At 37.1% G+C, this 12,992-nt stretch overlaps 1 protein-coding gene across 3 annotated transcripts in view; it reads right to left on the bottom strand.

Annotated features, from left to right (window-relative positions):
• Window positions 1-12,992, bottom strand: part of grid1a (glutamate receptor, ionotropic, delta 1a) — a 347,515-nt gene that overhangs the window by 189,615 nt on the left and 144,908 nt on the right. The gene's annotated exons all lie outside the window — the stretch shown is intronic.

Here is a 12,992-nt window from a genome sequence, read left to right as displayed (position 1 = left end):
AGGAAACTATTGTAATGCCAGTCACCTTGGTTAGAACATTTAAAACTTCTGAACAATCATTGTCCTGTAACCTCAACTTGACTTTTGATTCTTAATGTTAAAAGGCCTTTCTTTGAAAAGATTTTGTTTTTTGCTTTCACAATCAGTCTTCAAGGCAAAAAGATTGGACATCTTTGTTATGCTTTGGTTCCAGCTCTATTGCAGCAATCTCAAAGGTACATAGCCATGTTAGTTGACTTTTTTTTTTAATTTATACATCCCTAACTCACTTCAGTTTTCCTGAAAGATTATCGCGTCCTGCTGGTTTATTAGTTGTTATTTCGGTGGTTTATGTTTTATTTTTACTAAATTTCTTACAAAATAAACCCCTTCATGTATATTTATAGTAAAAATGGAGGTATGACACTACGCATGTGCGCAGGGATAAACAAGAAGGTAGCTAACAATTAACAGCATGTCCCAGCAAAGTGTGGAAACAGTGAAAAGTGGTCCAAGATCCAGTGCAAAAAAACACAAAGAAAAAACTATTCCAAGAGGGAAAAGACTGGAATAGCGCTGGGAACACAGTATGAACGTTCTTAGTCACTGAAGCGGAATCTAAAGCTGCTGATTGCTCAGATGTGACTGCAGAGTTGATTGACGTGAGTAAACGTCCTTATTAATACTGTGACAATAGTAATAGCGATGCCCTTCTTTGCCTCCACAGTCTTAAGTAAAAACAACATTATAAATATTGATTGATTGATTGAATGATTCTTACTGTGATGCTCTGTCTCTATTTCCCTTTATGAACAGGAGTTTTCTTTCTCCGTGATGTTCTGATATGAGGCTCTCAGAGTTGCTGTAGATCGGTTTATTTAATCAATACCGGTTGGTCTTCGATCATGCCAAGCTGCCACTTTCTGCAACGCATTGCAGAGGTCCGGCATTATTTATAGTGAGTTGCCATCTGACTTTCTGATAGTTCTGCGGTAGATGGCGCTACATATGTTGATCAGCTTATTGTGCTGAGGCCTCAAAAACGACTATCAAAAAACAATCAGGATGGTGTATACAACCTTATTTTATCATGATCAAACATTTTTTTTAATAAGCATATAACATGGCTATGTATTGTACCTTTAAGAGTCTGAAACGCCATATGATGAGAGACTCATCCATATGTTTAAACACATTTCAAACTATGAAAAAAGACTATACACATGAGGTGGAGATACAGAGATTGTGTTGTTGCAGAATGGGCTTTTACTCAAAGATGAGTGGGGCTTTTTTTTAAGAGGAACTAAAACCCAGGCAGGGAATCAATTGGAGGCTGTGTTTTCTCTTCTTTGACATGTATGTACAAAACAAATTTTGTAGTAAAGAGCGAACACATATTCTTGGACACATGTGGACTAGCCCAAAAAGGACAACAATTTTAGGACATTTTCCTCAAGCATATTGGTCCCAAATGAAGTTTATCGTTACAGTTATTCTGCAATTCCAGGTATAACCATGTACCATGTATTGGTGATGTACAACCTGGCTTTCAACATTGAGTTTTAGCTTGGCAAGTTAATAACAAATGATGAAGACAGAGGTAATGTCAAATAAAGCTAATACAATCCAGAATTAAAAAAAAAAGAAAACTCTTGTTGACTGGATGCAGTGAAAATCCAGGAACACAATATGTACCGAAATCATATTCACCTGAGCTACAGGTAAAGCAAAGAAAATGTATATGTACTTTTTACATTCATTCAAAGGTGGTCTATTTGTCAACTTTGTGTAGAGAATAGAAAAATGTATAAACGTTAGTACTAGAAAATGTTTCATCCTATGAAATGAACCCTATGAAGAATAAAAGCTAACAGAATGAGTTAAAGAGGAAAATAAATAGCAAAGAAGAGAATCACTAAACATGTCAATTCAAAAATCATCATGGTTTAGTGAAAGACAACTAAAAAGTCTCACTAGTGTGTTTGCTTGTTGTTGTATAAGGGTGAGAATGAAAGAATTTCCTATAAAGGTCAGCAAGTCAGACGATTACATGACATCGGTGCTATCAAGATGAGAACTAGTACAGCCTAAAGCAATAAATTCCTAATCCACCAATGAATTTACAACTTCTTATAAAAGAAGGGGGAGGCAGCATAATAATGGAGGAATTTATCTCTAGCCTCTTTGGAGAATTATGCTGCTGCACTACAACAGTTCAACAAAAGAATAATTAAAAAAAGAATGTCTTGAGGCTGAACTGGTTAATGGTTTTCAGTGCTATCACACGGGTTTAAATTGTGCTGTTTGGAGTGCAATTCAAATTATGAAGACAGTTATGAGTGAATGAAAAAGTCAGCGAGAATTTTGCCAATATGTTTGAGCTCCCCAATCATTTGGTTTCAAACTTCTCCCTTTTTGGACCTCCTGCTTCCTCCTCCAGTGGTCACACCTCGGAATCAGTTCACACACGTGTGCACACAGTCATAATTGAATTCTTTCTATTTCTCCAGTGTAATCATGAAGAACCCCTCATCTCAGACTGTTTTTCTTTTCCCGGTGTAGCATTGCATATTACCCTCAACAAGTTCTTCATCTGGAAGTCTCTGTCTCACTCTTATTGAATGATGCTGGCTAACCAGAACCAATTAAAGTACACTATTGACAAAGAATCAGTCTGGAAAAAAATATTTACAGAAAATACCATTTGATGAATGCATACCTGTGCAGCCTTAACCAAATAATGTCAGGTAACACTAAAAGGATGGGTGATTTAGGAGAATTTTAAAGCAGTATGTTTGTGGTGAAGATAAATATTGCTTGTGCCAATATTTATTTTAACTACATTGAGTAACTTGGCATTGAGCAGATTGCAATGCCACTGTGATCTGTATGAATTACAACCAGTGATCTAACAACAAATCTTTATCATTATATTGTGGTGAAAGTAAAATTAAATTGCTTGTAATTTTGAGTTTGTGAACATTGATATTTAATAGTTAAAGCATGTAAGATGTGTCTAAAAGTAAGTCACACCTCCACATGCAGTATCTGCTGCAGAACATATCCTTTATTCCAACCTAACACAGTTTATTGAGTCACCATCCTGCAATCTTTTAGGCCCCGCGCTTATAATTATTACTCCACCATGTTGTTACTGTCTTTGACAGTAAATAGTAAAAACATTTCACACGAGTGTCTAGGTTGAAATGTATTTACAAAAATGCACACATTGCCCCTATCTTATAACTTAAAGTTAACAAAAAACATGAGCTGAAGAGGAAAGTAAATTTGGAGATGATTGAAACAAAATGCTTGGAATAGTCAAATAAGAATTGTTTAGCAATCTTCAACCACAAACCTCCAAAAAGTGCTACCATTACCAATGTTTTTCCCCAATAGATTTTTACCCGCTTTGTCTGTTTTAGACGTGGTTCTTGAAGTGAAAACAGTTGTAAAGAAACAAACTAAATAAACTCAACCCTGAGTGAGGTGCGAGAGCGCGGGCAAGAAAGAAGCCCTCTTCAATGGAACAGAGTAAACGAGTTTCACCATGGCAACGGCAGGAAATAAGCAGCCGCGAAGTGCGCATTTCTCGTCAATGTACTTAGAAATCTTTAATGATGGCATGTGGAGAATATCAAGACATAACAAAAAAACAATGCTGTTGCTAAAAAAGTGAGAGTTAGTGGCAGAAAATTGCTAAACAAGTGTATTATTTGATGCAGAATTAAAGCTGTACTCACACTACACTCAGTAAACATCCAAAAAGTTAGTGTTTTGGGATCAATTACATGTTTAGGTGCAATCTGACAGACACAGAAAGGACGTGGCAGCAAATTAAGATTAAATGTAAAAATGCTGTATAAACAGGTAGGGTCCAGTTATAAGCTATTGTTATATTTAACGTTAACCAACTAAAGCATGAATTAGCTATATTCAACAATTAACGATGGGATATGTTGGAGAGAAATGAACTTTAAAAAACACTCAAAAAAGACGAGACGAGACAAAGCTGTTCCTCCTTCGGCCAGCAGGGGACTTTTTCTTATTCACATTGCACATTCACAGTTACAGTCCACAAAGTGCCAACTGTTAAACGTTTCAAGCCCTTTTTTATAAAGTTTCATTCACTGGGTGTTTCAGTTTTCTATCATTCCTGGAAAGAATACTTATATAACTGTTCTCCTCTCTTTTCACAGTCAGTGACCAGAGCTTTCCCAGTCACCCAACCATCAGTTCCCAGCTAACCCCATACCATCTCAAACAACCCCAGAGACTTCCCAGTCAATCTGCCAATCGTTCCCATTTTCTTCCATTACCATCTCACTCATACCTTCAATAAAACTCTTAAATTGCTCGCCTGCTGCCCTGTTTGTTGCTTTCAGGGTCAACACGGACGAACCAGATCTCACAATTGCATATGAAGCTGCATCCTGTTATATTTCTGTTCTGCTTCTATTACTGGCTTCCATGTTTGCATGCTGCTGCTCTTTTATCAAGATAAAATACTAAATGCTGCCCTCTGTTTGGTAACTCTGGGAACTCTCATATGATTGACTCAGAAACCAGGAAGTAAACAGGGGCTACACTCTGAACTGAAGTTTCAAAGAAGAAAAACATGACAAAGACATGTTAATGGAGAGGACTGATTGTTTATCGAAAAGGTTACATGCGTCCCAGTTGACAAATGAGAATGATTTAGGTTGATTTGACAGTAAATATCTTAGTGCTCCTTTAATGCAATGACGTTAAACGGCTTTTTTCTTTATGTTGGGAAAGGACCGGTAAATCAGTCCATCCAGCTTGTCCAGACTCAGATCTGGGCAAGGGGTCAGAAAATTGGACTGACAATGGTTACCTTCTCTGTCCCTGAGAGGGTAACCATACTCTGTCATGAAAATAAAATATTACAGTTTACATTTTTTACATTTTACATTACATTATGTTCTTGTCATAATTTGACTGAGGGGAAGATCTTACAAGCTTTCTAAAGTGAAGAATCCAGGGTATGCAGGAATTTACCCCAAAACTTACTCTGGATTTCCACTAACGCTGCTTTGTGAAATGGGGCACAGATGCAAATCTCTCACTGCAGTTCTCCTTTTAACCTGATGTAGTTACAGGAAACGTGTTTTCAACAGAGACTGTTTTGCAACAAATGCCTCCCTCATACCTAGAGCGGTGGTGATCTTACTAATATTATCTATATTATCTATATGCGTTAAATTTATGCAATATTTTTGCAAGTATCCTAATGCTCATTAACCTTGCAAAAATGTGGATGAACCTGATGGGGACAGAATCAATAATACACCCCGGATAACTGTCATCTTTTAGGTCAGGCTACACCATTCAAAAGGTCACACATTAATTGCCCTGTAGCCTCGTCACTCCTCCGTTCCCCATCATACCTCTTGCTTTCCCCATTGCTATGGCTTTCTTTTATCCACATGGGGATTAGGGACACATGGGAACCTTTTCATCTTAACCTTGTAAAAAAATCATGACAAGAGGCTGTGAGCTGAAAGCCAAACTTCAGACAACAGTCAATGTATCTTCCCTTTTTATCCATTTTAATCTTGCCTTACCAGTTCTTCTGACATTTCCATGCACTTTTTACTAAGAGTTATTTGGGCCCAAAAAAAGTACAGCTAGTGAATCTGATCCCAACTACAAAGGCAATAATTAAAGATTACTCTCAGGTCTTGCAATGATGTTCAGCTTCTTCAAGTGATGTGGTTTTAGTCTTGAGTACTTATTCATTCATTGTGCTATACTAATCTCGTGGCAATTTATTTAATTGAAATACCTTTTTTTTTTTTTGCACTGTTCAGGTCTACTAAAGGATTAATCCCTGATAGAGTTCCTCTGCAATGATTCACATCTGTTCATAAGGATTTAAAAAGTAAACCCACCGTTAATTAAACACCAGAAAAAAAAATAAAAAATTTTGAAGCTATGGTCGGTAATCCTGTTCAGAAACACTTTTTGTTATACTGGATAAAATCGTCCTTCCATCCTGAAAGTAGTTAATATATTATGTATTCACAAAAAGAAGGTTAAAAGATGTGGGAGCTTCAGACATGTAAGAACTCTAACCAATCTCTGCCGTCCGGTCCGAAGGGCAGGGATTGGTCAGAGTTGTTCCTGCTCTCACCCATACACATTATATACCCACCCCCCATCTGTCCCTCAAGTTCCAGGGGAATCGCCTTATCTATTGGTTGTCCCACGTGCCAATTATTCTGACACGCTCACATAACCCCAGTGTCAATGCTCTTTCCTTCGGAGTTTTCGCTTGCCGGCTGCGCATGCACACTTCTAGTGTTTATGTATCCAGTTAGCTTAGCAGCTAGGGTAGCAGTTAGCTGGAAGCCAGAGGGAGTCTAGGGGCGATCAGCCAGGAGAGAGGTGTTATCTCTCTGCTTGGTGAGCCTCGGCTGCCCAGTGGGCTGGAAGCGGGTTGCGGTCCAAGCACATCCGAGCATCTTTAGAATCAAATGATACAGTATGTCAACAAATTGAGCAGATGTTTAAGTTTAACATAGCTAACTTCTCACCTAAAAACTTTTTAAAAGTTGCTTTTGTCACACAAAGTGTAATTTATCCAATCTTAATCAGAGCTTTTCAATGTCCTCCACCATTGCTGTTTCTCGTTAAAAAGATCCATTCAACCCAGAATGAATCATGGGATAAGATAAGCAATGAAGGACACACCGGACCCAACCTTCACATCACGGAAAAGAAGGACACATTTGTCGGCCGCATTTGAAGGAGTCTTTGAAGGATTTGTGAATTGGGACAGCCTTTGTCGCTGCGCTATGAAGTAATCAGCCTACAAATACATTCTTCAGAGGATGAATTGAGACAGACCCAGTGATATGATACATAATGGAAATCAAAGGCGTAGATTTAAACTAATCTACGCCTTTGAGGCGTAGATTGGTTTAAATTTCTTTAATTTTTTTTAACTGCTAGTGTCGCCATCTTTTGTGTGATTAAAAAAAGTGCTCCCCGGTCGACTGCCCGGTCCGCCCGTGCCAAAAAGCGCCATTGAGTGCATTTTTATTATTTTATTTTTGAGGGTGGCACATATCATTTGAGGGGGCAACACCCAAGTGCGGCCCCATGGGGGCGCATAAAAATGGGGCACCTAAATATAATGACTAGTTGCAGTCCTAAACATAACTACCTCTCATAGGCTTTTTTTCTCTCTTTTTTGGACCATTGTCTCTAAACTTGAGAGGTTGCCAATTAAAATCCCAGTAGATCAGCAGTTTTTAAAAAACTCTTAGAACTTCTGGCATTGACAACCATGGTTAAAATGACTTAAATCACCACTCTGATCATTGGTTTTTTCCTCAGTAACTGACAGTTTTAGGCATTCGGCTGAATGACTGGAAATGTAAAGCTTGGCTTATCAAAAACATAGAAGAATTTTAAAGCATTTGGTTTTAGAAGATTTAAAACATGTTCCTTTTCTCCACAGTACAAAATACACAGTAAACTGATACTAAATGAAGCACTTACAAAAAAAAAAATTATAACCTACTATATAGGCTAAATATTCAACCAAATTATTTCATCAGGTAAGCATTTAAATTATTATATAATATTTTTTTTTTCAAATTGTGAAACTGTGGGATAAAACTGGCATTGTCATGTCATTAAAAATGTACACTCCCTTGTTAGAATACCAGGTGTTTGATACATGGTGCCGTGACTGATACCTTTGTACAGATTTCTCCTCATCCTTGGTAACCTTTCTGCAAACTGTCGCCTAAGATGAATGATACAGATGTGAAAAAGTCCAGAAAATCCAACTGTGGTAGCTGAACTTTATTTCAGGTTTATTCGATTAAATACAAGACTGGTGGTATTAGTTTAAGGTAGAGCATACTTTTGCAATCAGGTTTGCACCATTTAAACTTTCTACATCACCATCCCAAAACAATTTTTTTATTTACATTTTTTAACTGTTCAGGATTAAAGTAACATTATCCAGACAAACTTTTTATAATGATCCAATTTATTTTATATAAAAAATTAAAAAAAGCAGGCATTAAAACTGGGGTGTGAAAATTTAGAAGCCTCTAAATATACATTCTATCACATTTGTGAGTTTGCTACATCTTATTTCACCCACTGGCATAAAAACCTCATCTCTTGTTCCAGTATTTTGATCAGTAAGGTGGTGAAAAAAGTTAGGAAAATAGGTGCCAAAAATGGGTCGTGTATATGAACTGTGGATCCTTAGGAGAAAAAAAAAACTAAGAAAAAAGCACTGTGCTGGACAGAGCCGAGCTGGTTGTGTGCATTCAGTGTGTATCCACATTGTTATATATTCCAAGTGAGTCCTGTAACATCAACAAAGAGCTTGTTAAGAGTATTTATTTGTTTATTTATTTATTTGTTATGTTTAAACAATGGTAAAACCAGGAAGCATTAAAACAAAATAGTTTATTACAAATTCAACCTTCTACTGTATCTATCTGTCTTCTTATCTATCACAGTAAGACAGTCAAGCACAAGGGCAAATCACATGGAGCCCATTATAGTGGGAAAACTGCAGTAAGGCAATCAATGTCACTTAACACTTTCTAGTAAACCCAGCCCAATTTAGCAGCATTTAATGATAATTGATCACCAGACAATCTTAATTAGTAAAATATTAAAGGCCTTTCATAGGCACTTCAGCTGTGATGGATGGTGCAGACCTGTCCCACCCAGTATGATGTCACAGCAGTGACCTGGCCCCGGCGACTAAGTGTAAGTAAATATGAAGGGAAAGGGAATATAACATGACTTGTGGTCATTGTTTGAAAGATGATATAGCAAAAGATTCCTCACCAACAAGAATGCGCAATGTAGGACCTTCTTAATCTGACTTTCATGATATAAAAAAACAAATTACATAACGTATATTTGAGCATGTTCATAGCAATATTTTGTTGTACATTAGAACAATGGAGATGTCGACACATGCATTAGTTGAAAAGTATCCTTTACTTTCCATTTTTCCTGAAAATACTCAGTAACAGACACACATAAGTTCAACTTGTTTCACACTAGTGGCTGTAATGCTCCACTGGGTGGTTATTTTGTCCTATTTTGTTTGCTTCACAATAAAAATAATACATTGTCAAAGTAGTACATGTATTCCGTAAATAGAATGGTGCAAATTCTCAATCTGTTTAATTGCAGGGTGTGAGGCAACAAAACATGAACAATACCATGAAGGGTGAATACTTTTACAGAACCCTGTAATTACTGATGGAATGTCCTGATATATTAATTTACCACTGATAATTTATTTTAGCAGTTGACTGCAACTCAATTTCGCATCACCTCCAACCATAAACTCAGTTTCCACTGAAAATTTTTATTGGATGGATGGATGGATGGAGACCAAAAAACAATGATTTCAAATTGACTTTCTATGACCATATTATGGCGTATACATTCATTAGGAAAACTGCCTGACTTGACAGTTATTCAGACAATCACGGACATCCTCAAGTCACAAAGGTTCAATGCTAAATAAATTGGTTGTTTACAGAGCGCTGAATTCAAGGATATCTACAAACATGTGTGCAAACATTTCTCCCTGCATCTCCAGTTAAGGCTATCTGACCTATTTTTCTTCTCACGGCCATTTTTTATTTTGTAATGAGTGACATTGTTATTCCATGATGTTTTCTTATGTGTTTTTTAAGAGCTTCTTGGTCAGGTCATGTTTCTAACTGACAACTGGTTCTCAAACATTTAACTGGTAAGATAAAGTCAAAAAATTGTATTTAAAGGTCAGTGAAAGGAAAGCGACTTGGAAAATTGTGCGGCAGAATCTTGAATTACCACAACCTCAAGGGGAGAGAAGTTAAGACCATTCAAGAGTCTCATGGGGTGGGCACTGCAGCCCCAGTGCCCACCCCATGAGACTCTTGAATGGTCCAACTTCAAAAGGCATAACACAGAGATGTACACAGAACACGTGCTACAACTGTTAGTTCTTGTGTTAAGCCACTCCTGAACCAGAGGCAAGGTCAGAAGCATATTTATTAGACATAGGGGTCAAAGAACACCATTCTTTTTAGAGAAAAGTAAATCATGTGTTTCATTTGGAAATTAAGCTCTGAGAGACTTCAGGAAAAGTGGAGAGGCAGAGAATCTATGGAATATCATCTAGAGGAAGATGAGAGGCGTCAGACCCAGCGATGTAGATTACCTGAAGGTCACTATAAAAGTAACCTGAGATTCTTTAACATCAGAATATCAGAGTGGCAGGCTGATAGCCTCCATGCAGCACTGCATTAAAACAATATTTCAGGCAAAAGGGGCTATGAACAAGAGAGGGGGAATTATTACCAAAGCAGATGTAAACCTCAGTTTCTCATTTTCCTAAACTAATGGGACTCTAAAGCAGTACCTGGACTCAATGATTTACAATCTGCTGGGGGGTAAATTCTTTTTTAGATTCACCACAAGTTTTATAACAAAAGTGAATGCAATACAGTTGGGATAATGCAATGTACAAAACTTGAATGTGTTAACCACTGTAGCTTGTCAGTAGAATTTTAATGAAATGCGTAACCTTTGTACTTTCAGACAAGCAACTAAATCTGCAATGGTGTAAATGCTTGAAGCAATTTGACCCATTGCACTTTCAGTGTGTAGTCACAAGGTAAACCAACATTGCATCTCATCCTTTTAGAAAAAAACAAACAAAACAAAAGCAAACATTGAAACTATTTAAGGAAACATGACTGAATTAAACATTATTTGAGAATCTTATCATTAATTATGTATGGATACACAAACATTAAAAACAAAAAAACTATGAACAATCATAAATCCAATGCTTTGCAGCATGTTGTGGCAGTAAATCAATATTCATTCTGTAGTTTTGAACAAAACTGCATGCAAATTATCTGTTCTGTTATCTCATTTACAAGCGGATTCAGTGTAAATGGTGAATATTTGTCAATAATGCACCTAAATTTATTTTCACTTTCCCAGTTGCTTATGTATCTGAATGACTTTAGTCTAAAAAAATTAAACTGTTAGGATATAATGTTATGTCTTATGCATGTAAGAATAATTTTGCTTCAGGGGAACAATTTGACAAAATCAGAAGAACAAAGACTTTTCTTTGGTTGAATTGGTTTATTATTGGAAATGGTTTACTTTCTATCCATCTATACACATAGATACCGTATTATTTGGTGTATAAGACGCACCTAAAATCCTAAAATTTTCTCAAATATTGATGGTGTGTCTTATATATGATTACCGTTGTGCTTACTGACCGCTTTTATGTGGTACAATGTTTAAAAATCTGTTAAAATGTGTAACTACAACTTTGGTAAGCAAGAAAGCCGCTCCACTCAATGGATATTCAGAGCATTACAGTACAGTGTCACTACCTGATTGGACCTCTGAGCTGTCTACAAGACTGTCTGACTGTCATCTACTCAAGGCTGGCATATGAGCCGACAGGAACAAACGCAGACGGAGCAATTTTTTTGGATTTTCTGCAGCTTATGGTTACAATCACTGGGGATAACTATTGAAAGTAGATCACTGGGTGCAGATTACCATTTTGGGCAGAGACTGGTTCTGAAGCTGAGTTTTACTTGGTGAGAACAATGCAGAAACCCAAATTTTGGACCATGATTTTATCCTTTTTAATTTTTTATTGTTGTATTTCACCAACTAAGGCTGAATCACGTTGCCAAATTAAGTATACTGGAGTTACAGCGTGCCAGCACATGCAAGAAGCTGTGCCAAACTTATTTTTAAACGATCTTAAGCTCCAGCTGAGTAGCAACCGGGGTAGTGTAAGACACTGGAATGACGAGGAAATTTTAAAGAACACTTTTCAACACCTTTAAAAAAACTATTTTTGCATGTGTGCATGCAGAGCACACAGAAATATGAAGAACTTATTGGTGGTGTGAAGAGAAGGCTCAGGATTGTTTATTTATTAAAACCTGGGGTAACTGCAGCAAGGTCAATAGATTAACAGTGCTTAGCTAGCTAATCAAACATTTTACCATCCGTTTCGCCGCTTCATCCCACTGGCAAAAAGTGTGCAAATTGTAGGAACCTGCCACAAGAAATGTAGGCAATAGTACTCTCAACTATGAAGGGTGAAACGTCCACGGAGAGTCAACATGGAGTTGGCCAAGTTCACAGTATGCGTACAATATGCCCGAGTATGTGGGAGCCTTTAGGCAGCCCGTGCCCAGAGTATGCCCTAGCAACAATAAACCTAGTAAGTTAATTCAATATAAAAGTTACATTTATGTTGGCCTTGTGTTAGAAACAGGACAGTGTAGTCCAACTACTCTGTCCTCCCGGCAGAGATGGATAGCTCTACCTCTCAGCAGAGAGCTGTGTACGTGAAGGGGCAGAGTGATATTACACACTTGGGGAGAATATTTAGTGCGCTTTATAATCTGCTGTGGTTTATGGTCCAAAAAGTTTCTTTTAACATTTCTAATATATTTGTTTGCAAAACTGATAATTTCAACATTTGTTACCCATAGCGCAGTCAACAAAAATCCAAAGACACTCAGGACATTATAATATATTGGATTCATGGGCTTCCGGTGGGATTGCTAGTAAGAATAACTGTGAATAAAGTGTGTCCGACTTAACTGTCCACTTAAGTGGAAAAGCAGCAGTATCCAGCTTGTTTGTCACACAAAAGTCACCTGGAGGGCTGTCTATTACAAGGAGTGTGGAGTACAAAGCAAAGTTGAAGTATTTGCTTCATTGTGGCGGAAAAATTCCTTATTTTGAAGTTTATAAAAGATAGAAAAGATTATTAATAGTAGCTTAATTTTTCTCACAGACACCAATGTCTCAAGGTCTGTGATCTGCTTTCCAAAGCCATCTTAATATTATACAAACTGAATGGCTGTTATTCCTATTCTGCAAAAGAATCAAAGGTAAATTAAAGTTTGGATGCTGCTTTTGGAAACTTGTTTTTCAAGCGGTTTCCAAAAAGC

Source organism: Fundulus heteroclitus, chromosome 22, assembly GCF_011125445.2.
Source record: "Fundulus heteroclitus isolate FHET01 chromosome 22, MU-UCD_Fhet_4.1, whole genome shotgun sequence".
In the NCBI taxonomy this organism is placed as follows: Eukaryota; Metazoa; Chordata; class Actinopteri; order Cyprinodontiformes; family Fundulidae; genus Fundulus; species Fundulus heteroclitus.
The sequence above is the reverse complement of the archived record's forward strand: the minus strand, read 5'-3'. Positions and strand labels throughout refer to the sequence as shown.